Below are 14881 nucleotides of genomic sequence, written 5' to 3'. Positions count from 1 at the left end.
CAGGGGAGAAAAGAAAGATAACACAGGGGAACAATTTGAAAAAAAAATTCGGTTGAGTTAGGTTTTTGAGCTGATTTATACTAAAATTGGCAGGCTGATTCCAAAAATGTAGTCAGTTTTTTTCTAGCACGTCAAGTTTTTCCTACACAACTTACCTGCCAGAGAAGCACAATTGCACTGATATCTGTAATAAGACTTGTTATCTGATTACAATTCGACTATTCGATATAGAGCTACGTGGCAACTTGTAAGAGTAGTCACTACTTTGTCATGCCTATTTCTTATATATTTCATTTTTTTTTCATATTCGTACTATTTAAAAAAAACAAAACACTTTTTAGGTACAGTAGTTTACATAATTAATTAAGAACAGTCATAGATAGTATACAGTGGTAGAATAACTTATCATATAGGGTTCAGCAAGGGGAACCATAATAAAGTCTCTTTCAGTAAGAAAGCAATCCTGTGTTCACTGACTATAAAACACACATTGCATTCAACATATTTAGCCTCTCTTGAGGTTCATCAGGAGTGGGATGACAGTGTTGATGATAATAATCAACTTATCTGGTATCAGATGATGTAGATGGAGGCTTATGGTCCATGTGATACAGGACATCTGACTCAGATCCCCTCTGGAAAAGTGCATGGATTTGCAACTACTCCCCTAAGCTTATAAGCATGCAAAGATTACCTGATTGGACACATTTCTGGTTGCTATTTTCAAATCCTATAAGTTGTCACCTTTGCCAGCATGTCCCGGACATCCAGCACTTCAGTACGTTACGCCGCCCTTAAGGAGCAGTGCGCATGACAGGAATTGGGTCATGTGCACCAGTTGCGTTTCATCCCTGTGTCATTTTGCGCATGACCGGAAAATAGATAGTTGTGTTCCAGCTGGGTATGTTATTGCGATCCTGATATTAAGTTCGCTCCAGTTACAGAAAGGTTCATCTTTCAGATGTAGTAGAGATGATTCATCCATATTCATAATGATTCAACAGATATGTAAAACACCTTGCACTGTGTCAGAGTACAGGTAATAAAACACTAAGCAAACAAAAGAGAAAGTACCAATATGTGATAGCCACACTCAGATACATATTCAACAGATTAAACATGATTTCTTACCTCAATGTTCATGCAAGATTTAGAACCTCATGAAGATGAATTAATGTTGATGTGCCTTCTTAATATGAATACTATTTAAGGCCTGTCACTGTAATACTACAACAAAGATGGCTGCGGCAGTACAGTGCATGGCAGACAATCCCTGCATGGTCATTGGCGCTCTAAAGAGCACCAAAATTGCAGGGTGTAGACCTGAACTCCCACCGAATAATCCCGGAAATGCTCGGTGCTCGCCGAGTACACGAGTACCGTGATACTTGGGCAAGTACCGAGTAGTGGCGAGCATGCTTAGCTCATCACTAGTAAAAACCTTTAAAATAAGGAAAGATGCAGAATTTAGAAAGAGGGACTGAGAATTGCTTAGATAATCCGCATATCAGGAATGATTATCTCCAAAAAATACATAATGCATTTGTACCATAAACTAAGGAAAAATAATTAGGCAATTTCATTCAAAAGTGCGCCAAAAGTGTGAGTGGGATTAATATATGAAGTGCTAAATGCAGACTGTTAATCCTGTATAATGGTTTCCCCCCCACCCCAGATTTGGAGAAAAAAATATTCAATCATTTCTTTCACCTTCATTAACCATTGTATAGTTGATAAATTAAAGAATCATTAGAACGGTCTGTCTCTATGTATGATAAGAATTATAGCAAGAACCTCACATAACAAACAGCAGCACTTGATAAAGTAGACTGTCATGATTCTCAATGGCGAGAGAACATAGCCCAGCATATATGAGAACTAGCTCTTGGAAGATGGAAACTATACTGACCATGAACTAAACCTGCCGCACAACTAGAAGTGGCCGGGTAGCATGCCTACGTTTTTTAACCCTAGATGCCCAGCGCCAGCCGGAGAACTACCTAATCCTAGCAGAGGAAAAGACAGTCCTGGCTCACCTCTAGAGAAATTTTCCCAAAGGCAGACAGAGGCCCCCACAAATATTGGCGGTGATTTTAGACGAAATGACAAACGTAGTATGAAAATAGGTTTAGCAAAATCGAGGTCCGCTTTCTAGATAGCAGGAAGACAGAAAGGACACTTTCATGGTCAGCAGAAAACCCTATCAAAACACCATCCAGAAATTCCTTTAAGACTCTAGCATTAACTCATAACACCAGAGTGGCAATTTCCGATCACAAGAGCTTTCCAGACACAGTAACGAAACAGCAGCTGTGAACAGGAACAAAATGCAAAAACACACAAGGACAAAAGTCCAACTTAGCTGGGAGTTGTCTAGTAGCAGGAACAAGCACAGAAGGCTTCTGATTACATTGTTGACCGGCAAGAAACTGACAGAGGAGCAAGGTTATATAGCGACTCCCACATCCTGATAGGAGCAGGTGAACAGAGGGGATGATGCACACAAGTTCAATTCCACAAGTGGCCACCGGGGGAGCCCAGAATCCAATTTCACAACAGTACCCCCCCCTCAAGGAGGGGGCACCGAACCCTCACCAGAACCACCAGGGCGATCAGGATGAGCCCTATGAAAGGCACGGACAAGATCGGAGGCATGAACATCAGAGGCAGTGACCCAAGAATTATCCTCCTGACCGTATCCCTTCCATTTGACCAGATACTGGAGTCTCCGTCTGGAAACACGAGAGTCCAAGATCTTTTCCACAACGTACTCCAACTCACCCTCAACCAACACCGGAGCAGGAGGCTCAACGGAAGGCACAACCGGTACCTCATACCTGCGCAACAATGACCGATGAAAAACATTATGAATCGAAAAGGATGCAGGGAGGTCCAAACGGAAGGACACAGGGTTAAGAATCTCCAATATCTTGTACGGGCCGATGAACCGAGGCTTAAACTTAGGAGAAGAAACTCTCATAGGGACAAAACGAGAAGACAACCACACCAAGTCCCCAACACAAAGCCGAGGACCAACACGACGACGGCGGTTGGCAAAAAGCTGAGTCTTCTCCTGGGACAACTTCAAATTGTCCACCACCTGCCCCCAAATCTGATGCAACCTCTCCACCAAAGCATCCACTCCAGGACAATCCGAAGATTCCACTTGACCGGAGGAAAATCGAGGATGAAACCCCAAATTACAGAAAAACGGGGACACCAAGGTGGCAGAGCTGGCCCGATTATTGAGGGCGAACTCCGCCAAAGGCAAAAAAGCAACCCAATCATCCTGATCCGCAGACACAAAACACCTCAAATATGTCTCCAAGGTCTGATTAGTCCGCTCGGTCTGGCCATTAGTCTGAGGATGAAAAGCAGACGAAAAAGACAAATCTATGCCCATCCTAGCACAGACTGCCCGCCAAAATCTAGACACGAATTGGGTCCCTCTGTCAGAAACGATATTCTCAGGAATACCATGCAAACGAACAACATTTTGAAAAAACAGAGGAACCAACTCGGAAGAAGAAGGCAACTTAGGCAAGGGAACCAGATGGACCATCTTAGAGAAACGGTCACACACCACCCAGATGACAGACATCTTCTGAGAAACAGGCAGATCCGAAATAAAATCCATCGAGATGTGCGTCCAAGGCCTCTTCGGGATAGGCAAGGGCAACAACAATCCACTAGCCCGAGAACAACAAGGCTTGGCCCGAGCACAAACGTCACAAGACTGCACAAAGCCTCGCACATTTCGTGACAGGGAAGGCCACCAGAAGGACCTTGCCACCAAATCCCTGGTACCAAAGATTCCAGGATGACCTGCCAACGCAGAAGAATGAACCTCAGAGATGACTCTACTGGTCCAATCATCAGGAACAAACAGTCTACCAGGTGGGCAACGATCAGGTCTATCCGCCTGAAACTCCTGCAAGGCCCGCCGCAGGTCTGGAGAAACGGCAGACAATATCACTCCATCTTTAAGGATACCTGTGGGCTCAGAATTACCAGGGGAGTCAGGCTCAAAACTCCTAGAAAGGGCATCCGCCTTAACATTCTTAGAACCCGGTAGGTACGACACCACAAAATTAAACCGAGAGAAAAACAACGACCAGCGCGCCTGTCTAGGATTCAGGCGCCTGGCAGACTCAAGGTAAATTAAATTTTTGTGGTCAGTCAATACCACCACCTGATGTCTGGCCCCCTCAAGCCAGTGACGCCACTCCTCAAAAGCCCACTTCACGGCCAAAAGCTCCCGATTCCCAATATCATAATTCCGCTCGGCGGGTGAAAATTTACGGGAAAAAAAAGCACAAGGTCTCATCACGGAGCAGTCGGAACTTCTCTGCGACAACACCGCCCCAGCTCCGATTTCAGAAGCGTCGACCTCAACATGAAAAGGAAGAGCAACATCAGGCTGACGCAACACTGGGGCGGAAGAAAAGCGGCGCTTGAGCTCCCGAAAGGCCTCCACAGCATCAGGGGACCAATCAGCAACATCAGCACCCTTCTTAGTCAAATCAGTCAATGGTTTTACAACATCAGAAAAACCAGCAATAAATCGACGATAAAAGTTAGCAAAGCCCAAAAATTTCTGAAGACTCTTAAGAGAAGAGGGTTGCGTCCAATCACCAATAGCCTGAACCTTGACAGGATCCATCTCGATGGAAGAGGGGGAAAAAATGTATCCCAAGAAAGAAATCTTTTGAACCCCAAAAACACACTTAGAACCCTTCACACACAAGGAATTAGACCGCAAAACCTGAAAAACCCTCCTGACCTGCTGGACATGAGAGTCCCAGTCATCCGAAAAAATCTGAATATCATCCAGATACACAATCATAAATTTATCCAAATAATCACGGAAAATGTCATGCATAAAGGACTGGAAGACTGAAGGGGCATTTGAAAGACCAAAAGGCATCACCAAATACTCAAAATGGCCCTCGGGCGTATTAAATGCGGTTTTCCACTCATCCCCCTGCTTGATTCGCACCAAATTATACGCCCCACGGAGATCAATCTTAGAGAACCACTTGGCCCCCTTTATACGAGCAAACAAATCAGTAAGCAGTGGTAACAGATATTGATATTTAACCGTGATTTTATTCAAAAGTCGATAATCAATACACGGCCTCAAAGAGCCGTCTTTCTTAGACACAAAGAAAAAACCGGCTCCTAAGGGAGATGACGAAGGACGAATATGTCCCTTTTCCAAGGACTCCTTTATATATTCTCGCATAGCAGCGTGTTCAGGCACAGACAGATTAAATAAACGACCCTTAGGGTATTTACTACCCGGAATCAAGTCTATGGCACAATCGCACTCCCGGTGCGGAGGTAGTGAACCAACCTTGGGTTCTTCAAAAACGTCACGAAAGTCAGACAAGAATTCAGGAATCTCAGAGGGAATAGATGATGAAATGGAAACCAAAGGTACGTCCCCATGAGTTCCTTTACATCCCCAGCTTAACACAGACATAGCTCTCCAGTCGAGGACTGGGTTATGAGATTGCAGCCATGGCAATCCCAGCACCAAAACATCATGTAGATTATACAGCACCAGAAAGCGAATAACCTCCTGGTGATCCGGATTAACACGCATAGTCACTTGTGTCCAGTATTGTGGTTTATTACTAGCCAATGGGGTGGAGTCAATCCCTTTCAGAGGTATCGGAGCCTCCATTGGCTCCAAATCATACCCACAGCGTTTGGCAAAGGACCAATCCATAAGACTCAAAGCAGCGCCAGAGTCGACATAGGCGTCCGCGGTAATAGATGACAAAGAACAAATCAGGGTCACAGATAGAATAAACTTAGACTGTAAAGTGCTAATTGAAACAGACTTGTCAGGCTTCTTAGTACGCTTAAAGCATGCTGATATAACATGAGTTGAATCACCACAATAGAAGCACAACCCATTTTTTCGTCTAAAATTCTGCCGCTCGCTTCTGGACAGAATTCTATCACATTGCATATTTTCTGGCGTTTTCTCAGTAGACACCGCCAAATGGTGCACAGGTTTGCGCTCCCGCAGACGCCTATCGATCTGAATAGCCATCGTCATGGACTCATTCAGACTCGCAGGCACAGGGAACCCCACCATAACATCCTTAATGGCATCAGAGAGACCTTCTCTGAAAATCGCCGCCAGGGCGCACTCATTCCACTGAGTAAGCACAGACCATTTGCGGAATTTTTGGCAGTATATTTCAGCTTCATCTTGCCCCTGAGACAAGGACATCAAGGCCTTTTCCGCCTGAAGCTCTAAATGAGGTTCCTCATAAAGCAACCCCAAGGCCAGAAAAAACGCATCCACATTGAGCAACGCAGGATCCCCTGGTGCCAATGCAAAAGCCCAGTCTTGAGGGTCGCCCCGGAGCAAGGAAATTACAATCCTGACCTGCTGTGCAGGGTCTCCGGCAGAGCGAGACTTCAGGGACAAAAACAATTTGCAATTATTTTTAAAATTTTGAAAGTGAGATCTATTCCCCGAGAAGAATTCAGGCAAAGGAATTCTAGGCTCAGACATAGGTGCATGAACAACAAAATCTTGCAAATTTTGTACCTTTGTGGCGAGATTATTCAAACCTGTAGCTACACTCTGAAGATCCATTTGAAACAGGTGAACACAGAGCCATTCAAGGATTAGAAGGAGAGAAAGAGAGGAAGGCTGCAGTATAGGCAGACTAGCAAGTGATTCAATTAAGAGCACACTCAGAACTAGAGGAAAAAAAAATAAAAAAAAAAATTGTAGCAGACTTCTTTTTTCTCTCCTTTCTCAGCCAGTAATTTAACCCTTTTTTAGGCCGGTCAAACTGTCATGATTCTCAATGGCGAGAGAACATAGCCCAGCATATATGAGAACTAGCTCTTGGAAGATGGAAACTATACTGACCATGAACTAAACCTGCCGCACAACTAGAAGTGGCCGGGTAGCATGCCTACGTTTTTTAACCCTAGATGCCCAGCGCCAGCCGGAGAACTACCTAATCCTAGCAGAGGAAAAGACAGTCCTGGCTCACCTCTAGAGAAATTTTCCCAAAGGCAGACAGAGGCCCCCACAAATATTGGCGGTGATTTTAGACGAAATGACAAACGTAGTATGAAAATAGGTTTAGCAAAATCGAGGTCCGCTTTCTAGATAGCAGGAAGACAGAAAGGACACTTTCATGGTCAGCAGAAAACCCTATCAAAACACCATCCAGAAATTCCTTTAAGACTCTAGCATTAACTCATAACACCAGAGTGGCAATTTCCGATCACAAGAGCTTTCCAGACACAGTAACGAAACAGCAGCTGTGAACAGGAACAAAATGCAAAAACACACAAGGACAAAAGTCCAACTTAGCTGGGAGTTGTCTAGTAGCAGGAACAAGCACAGAAGGCTTCTGATTACATTGTTGACCGGCAAGAAACTGACAGAGGAGCAAGGTTATATAGCGACTCCCACATCCTGATAGGAGCAGGTGAACAGAGGGGATGATGCACACAAGTTCAATTCCACAAGTGGCCACCGGGGGAGCCCAGAATCCAATTTCACAACAGTAGACCAAGCAACAATTAAGATTTTTAAATGGTATTTGTTACTTCTACTCCATTGTTTATGGTAAGGTGGAGATATCTGTAACAAATATTAGCTATGATGAAGAAGCAGAGAGAAAATTGCACCTAGGGGCATAGGGATGAGAGTCTATTACGACATACCGCAAGACATGATTTGATAGCTCATATTTTTTTGGAGATAATCATTCCTGATATGCAGATTATTTATGCAAGTCTCAGTCCCTCTTTCTAAATTCTGCATCTTTCCTGATTTTAAAGATTTTTAACTGATCATGTCAATAAAAATGATTTTTTTTAACTGAAATATTGTTATACTTCCTATGTACCCAGGGACAAACACACACCTGGGTAACTGTGTTATACAGTTAAGAATTTAGGAAGTGTCACCCATGAAATTTAGGGTTGTCTCACTTACAGGACTAAAAGTTATATAATTAGTCAAGTGTTAGTAGTGTAACATGCAAGTCACCGAAAAAAATACTCAAATTCTATATTAAAATTATATTTTAATATTTAAAATAAAATGATCCAATAGTGTGAATTGCACACAGTCCACCAACAAAATATGAAAGACACTTATAAAAGAAACCTAGGGAGGTGCCTAACCCTGTGATAGTCTACGTTAATCCTACCTAACAGCGGAGGTTGGCACCCTAAATCTTGCGCAATAGCACCCCCTCTAATTGACGGCTCACCTTGCTGGCCCCATCAGCCCTGTTGTGGGGCAGGGGAGAAAAGAAAGATAACACAGGGGAACAATTTGAAAAAAAAATTCTGTTGAGTTAGGTTTTTGAGCTGATTTATACTAAAATTGGCAGGCTGATTCCAAAAATGTAGTCAGTTTTTTTCTAGCACGTCAAGTTTTTCCTACACAACTTACCTGCCAGAGAAGCACAATTGCACTGATATCTGTAATAAGACTTGTTATCTGATTACAATTCGACTATTCGATATAGAGCTACGTGGCAACTTGTAAGAGTAGTCACTACTTTGTCATGCCTATTTCTTATATATTTCATTTTTTTTTCATATTCGTACTATTTAAAAAAAACAAAACACTTTTTAGGTACAGTAGTTTACATAATTAATTAAGAACAGTCATAGATAGTATACAGTGGTAGAATAACTTATCATATAGGGTTCAGCAAGGGGAACCATAATAAAGTCTCTTTCAGTAAGAAAGCAATCCTGTGTTCACTGACTATAAAACACACATTGCATTCAACATATTTAGCCTCTCTTGAGGTTCATCAGGAGTGGGATGACAGTGTTGATGATAATAATCAACTTATCTGGTATCAGATGATGTAGATGGAGGCTTATGGTCCATGTGATACAGGACATCTGACTCAGATCCCCTCTGGAAAAGTGCATGGATTTGCAACTACTCCCCTAAGCTTATAAGCATGCAAAGATTACCTGATTGGACACATTTCTGGTTGCTATTTTCAAATCCTATAAGTTGTCACCTTTGCCAGCATGTCCCGGACATCCAGCACTTCAGTACGTTACGCCGCCCTTAAGGAGCAGTGCGCATGACAGGAATTGGGTCATGTGCACCAGTTGCGTTTCATCCCTGTGTCATTTTGCGCATGACCGAAAAATAGATAGTTGTGTTCCAGCTGGGTATGTTATTGCGATCCTGATATTAAGTTCGCTCCAGTTACAGAAAGGTTCATCTTTCAGATGTAGTAGAGATGATTCATCCATATTCATAATGATTCAACAGATATGTAAAACACCTTGCACTGTGTCAGAGTACAGGTAATAAAACACTAAGCAAACAAAAGAGAAAGTACCAATATGTGATAGCCACACTCAGATACATATTCAACAGATTAAACATGATTTCTTACCTCAATGTTCATGCAAGATTTAGAACCTCATGAAGATGAATTAATGTTGATGTGCCTTCTTAATATGAATACTATTTAAGGCCTGTCACTGTAATACTACAACAAAGATGGCTGCGGCAGTACAGTGCATGGCAGACAATCCCTGCATGGTCATTGGCGCTCTAAAGAGCACCAAAATTGCAGGGTGTAGACCTGAACTCCCACCGAATAATCCCGGAAATGCTCGGTGCTCGCCGAGTACACGAGTACCGTGATACTTGGGCAAGTACCGAGTAGTGGCGAGCATGCTTAGCTCATCACTAGTAAAAACCTTTAAAATAAGGAAAGATGCAGAATTTAGAAAGAGGGACTGAGAATTGCTTAGATAATCCGCATATCAGGAATGATTATCTCCAAAAAATACATAATGCATTTGTACCATAAACTAAGGAAAAATAATTAGGCAATTTCATTCAAAAGTGCGCCAAAAGTGTGAGTGGGATTAATATATGAAGTGCTAAATGCAGACTGTTAATCCTGTATAATGGTTTCCCCCCCACCCCAGATTTGGAGAAAAAAATATTCAATCATTTCTTTCACCTTCATTAACCATTGTATAGTTGATAAATTAAAGAATCATTAGAACGGTCTGTCTCTATGTATGATAAGAATTATAGCAAGAACCTCACATAACAAACAGCAGCACTTGATAAAGTAGACCAAGCAACAATTAAGATTTTTAAATGGTATTTGTTACTTCTACTCCATTGTTTATGGTAAGGTGGAGATATCTGTAACAAATATTAGCTATGATGAAGAAGCAGAGAGAAAATTGCACCTAGGGGCATAGGGATGAGAGTCTATTACGACATACCGCAAGACATGATTTGATAGCTCATATTTTTTTGGAGATAATCATTCCTGATATGCAGATTATTTATGCAAGTCTCAGTCCCTCTTTCTAAATTCTGCATCTTTCCTGATTTTAAAGATTTTTTACTGATCATGTCAATAAAAATGATTTTTTTTAACTGAAATATTGTTATACTTCCTATGTACCCAGGGACAAACACACACCTGGGTAACTGTGTTATACAGTTAAGAATTTAGGAAGTGTCACCCATGAAATTTAGGGTTGTCTCACTTACAGGACTAAAAGTTATATAATTAGTCAAGTGTTAGTAGTGTAACATGCAAGTCACCGAAAAAAATACTCAAATTCTATATTAAAATTATATTTTAATATTTAAAATAAAATGATCCAATAGTGTGAATTGCACACAGTCCACCAACAAAATATGAAAGACACTTATAAAAGAAACCTAGGGAGGTGCCTAACCCTGTGATAGTCTACGTTAATCCTACCTAACAGCGGAGGTTGGCACCCTAAATCTTGCGCAATAGCACCCCCTCTAATTGACGGCTCACCTTGCTGGCCCCATCAGCCCTGTTGTGGGGCAGGGGAGAAAAGAAAGATAACACAGGGGAACAATTTGAAAAAAAAATTCTGTTGAGTTAGGTTTTTGAGCTGATTTATACTAAAATTGGCAGGCTGATTCCAAAAATGTAGTCAGTTTTTTTCTAGCACGTCAAGTTTTTCCTACACAACTTACCTGCCAGAGAAGCACAATTGCACTGATATCTGTAATAAGACTTGTTATCTGATTACAATTCGACTATTCGATATAGAGCTACGTGGCAACTTGTAAGAGCAGTCACTACTTTGTCATGCCTATTTCTTATATATTTCATTTTTTTTTCATATTCGTACTATTTAAAAAAAACAAAACACTTTTTAGGTACAGTAGTTTACATAATTAATTAAGAACAGTCATAGATAGTATACAGTGGTAGAATAACTTATCATATAGGGTTCAGCAAGGGGAACCATAATAAAGTCTCTTTCAGTAAGAAAGCAATCCTGTGTTCACTGACTATAAAACACACATTGCATTCAACATATTTAGCCTCTCTTGAGGTTCATCAGGAGTGGGATGACAGTGTTGATGATAATAATCAACTTATCTGGTATCAGATGATGTAGATGGAGGCTTATGGTCCATGTGATACAGGACATCTGACTCAGATCCCCTCTGGAAAAGTGCATGGATTTGCAACTACTCCCCTAAGCTTATAAGCATGCAAAGATTACCTGATTGGACACATTTCTGGTTGCTATTTTCAAATCCTATAAGTTGTCACCTTTGCCAGCATGTCCCGGACATCCAGCACTTCAGTACGTTACGCCGCCCTTAAGGAGCAGTGCGCATGACAGGAATTGGGTCATGTGCACCAGTTGCGTTTCATCCCTGTATCATTTTGCGCATGACCGGAAAATAGATAGTTGTGTTCCAGCTGGGTATGTTATTGCGATCCTGATATTAAGTTCGCTCCAGTTACAGAAAGGTTCATCTTTCAGATGTAGTAGAGATGATTCATCCATATTCATAATGATTCAACAGATATGTAAAACACCTTGCACTGTGTCAGAGTACAGGTAATAAAACACTAAGCAAACAAAAGAGAAAGTACCAATATGTGATAGCCACACTCAGATACATATTCAACAGATTAAACATGATTTCTTACCTCAATGTTCATGCAAGATTTAGAACTTCATGAAGATGAATTAATGTTGATGTGCCTTCTTAATATGAATACTATTTAAGGCCTGTCCCACACGTCCAGATAATTCCGGTACCGGAAAAATCGGTACCGGAGTTATCCGTGTCCGTGTGTCCGTGAGCTCAAGTAGGCCATCCGTGTGGCACAAGTGCAGCACACGTGCGGCAGCCATGTGCCGCTTGGGTACCACATGGACCGTGCAGGAGAGACAGCGCTACAGTAAGCGCTGTCCCCCCTGTGTGGTGCTGAAGGCTTAATTCATCTCTTCTCCCCCATAGCGTTTGCTGGAGAGAAGAGATGAAAGATCAATTTTTTCTATTTTTTTGTTAAAAATAAACTTTGCTGTGTCCTCCCATCCCCAGTGTGCCGCCCGGCCCCTTGCAGATGCAGAGAAATACTCACCTAGCTCCCGCAATCGATGTCTCCTCTCTCCTCTCCGCGCCGCAGCTACTTCCTATATGAGCGGTCACGTGGTGCCGCTCATTACAGTTGATGAATATGCGGCTCCACCCCTATGGGAGGTGGAGCCGCATATTCATCACTGTAATGGGCGGCACCACGTGAACGCTCATACAGGAGAAGCAGCAGCACGGAGAGGAGAGAGGAGACATTGTGGGAGCTAGGTGAATATTTCTCTGCATCTGCAAGGGGCCGGGCGGCGCACTGGGGATGGGAGGACACCAGCAAAGTTTATTTTTAACAAAAAAATAGAAAAAAATGATCTTTCATCTCTTCTCTCCAGCGAACGCTGCAGGGGAGAAGAGATGAATTAAGCCTTCAGCACCACACAGGGGGACAGCGCTTACTGTAAGCGCTGTCTTCAGCACGGCACACGGACGGCACACGGACAACATCCGTGTGCGGTATGTGTTTTACACGGTCCCATTGACTTTAATGGGTCCGTGTAATCCGTGCGCTCCCGCGAACACTGACATGTCTCCATGCTTTCCAAACTGACACACGGTCCGCAAAAACACGCTGACATGTGCAGAAACACATTGATTGGAATGTGTCTACATTTGTCAGTGTCTCCGGTACGTGAGGAAACTGTCACCTCACGTACCGGAGCCACTGACGTGTGAAACCGGCCTAAGAAATGTAGAAAAACATTTGAGAAATTTTGCTTATAAAGAAATCTACAAAAGATACAAATGGCACATTGGAAGACTCTGATTCCAAGAATTGACTTGCAAAATAAAAATAGCTGAGTCTTTCTCTGTATTTTTGCATTAAATATTTATGCTTAGCAAAGAAAAATGCACATCAAAGTAAAAAAAAGTCACCACAATATAAAACTGTATAAAGATCTCTCAGGTTTTATGTAAAAAAAAAAAATACATTTCTACATATATAGGTGGTATAGCATTTGACTGTAGCTCAAGAGGCCCTTGGATCAACTGCAAGTTACCCATGAAGATAAATTTTCAACAAATTAAACATGCTTTCTTACATCTATGCTCATGCAAGCTTTCGAACCAAATGAAGTTGAGTTCATGTTGATATGTTTTCTTAATATGAATACTTTTTCAGAAATATAGCAGAAAGTTTGAGAAATTTTGCCTGTAAAGATGACTTGCAAAATAAAAGTACCTTAGTGTTTCTCTGTATCTTTTACATTAATTCCGTTTAACAAATAAAAATGCATATCAAAGTAAAAAAAGTCACCATAATATAAAACTGTGTAAAAATCTTTCAGGTTTTATGTAAAAAAAAACACCCAAAAGGTAAATGTTCTTCAAATATAGGGGGTATTTCTCAGTGGTAGAGCATTTAACTGCAGATCGAGAGGTCCTTGGTTCAACTCCGAGTGCCCCCTGCAGATACTTTTTCAACAGATAAAACATGTTTTTTTTACCTATATGTTCATGGAAGTTTTAGAACCATATGAAGTTGAATTCATGTTTATGTACTTTCTTAATGTGAATACTATTTAAGAAATGTAGCAAAAAGTTCATGTTGATGTGCCTTCTTAGGCCGGGGTCACACATGCGAGTTTTACGGACGTAAGAGCGCAGAAACTACGTCCGTAAAACTCGCATTACATACGGCACAATTATTCTCAATGGGGCTGCTCCTATTAGCCGTATATTACGGATCCGTAATATACGGCATTGTACGGCCGTACAAAATCGCAGCATGCTGGGTTTGTCAGCGTAAAAATCGCCAATGAAAGTCTATGGGGGCGAGAAAAATACGGATTCCACATGGACCAGCAGTGTGACTTGCGAGAAATACGCAGCGGTGTTAGTGAAAAGTCGGTAATTCAATTGCCGGCTTTTCATTTCTCCTGCACAAACCCGACAGGATATGAGACATGGTTTACATACAGTAAACCATCTCATATCCCTTTTTTTTTTGCATATTCCACACTACTAATGTTAGTAGTGTGTATGTGCAAAATTTCAGCGCTGTAGCTGCTGAAATAAAGGGTTAAATGGCGGAAAAAATTGGCGTGGGCTCTCGCGCAATTTTCTCCGCCAGAATGGTAAAGCCAGTGACTGAGGGCAGATATTAATAGCCAGGAGAGGGTCCATGGTTATTGGCCCCCCCGTGGCTACAAACATCTGCCCCCAGCCACCCCAGAAAAGGCACATCTGGAAGATGCGCCTATTCTGGCACTTGGCCACTCTCTTCCCACTCCCTGTAGCGGTGGGATATGGGGTAATGAAGGGTTAATGCCACCTTGCTATTGTAAGGTGACATTAAGCCAGATTAATAATGGAGAGGCGTCAATTATGACACCTATCCATTATTAATCCAATTGTTTGAAAGGGTTAATAAACACACACACATGATTTAAAAATATTTTAATGAAATAAACACAGCGGTTGTTGTAATAATTTATTGCTCTC

The sequence above is a fragment of the Ranitomeya variabilis genome, chromosome 1 (assembly GCF_051348905.1).
Source record: "Ranitomeya variabilis isolate aRanVar5 chromosome 1, aRanVar5.hap1, whole genome shotgun sequence".
NCBI lineage: Eukaryota > Metazoa > Chordata > Amphibia > Anura > Dendrobatidae > Ranitomeya > Ranitomeya variabilis.
Note: the sequence above shows the minus strand (reverse complement) of the source record.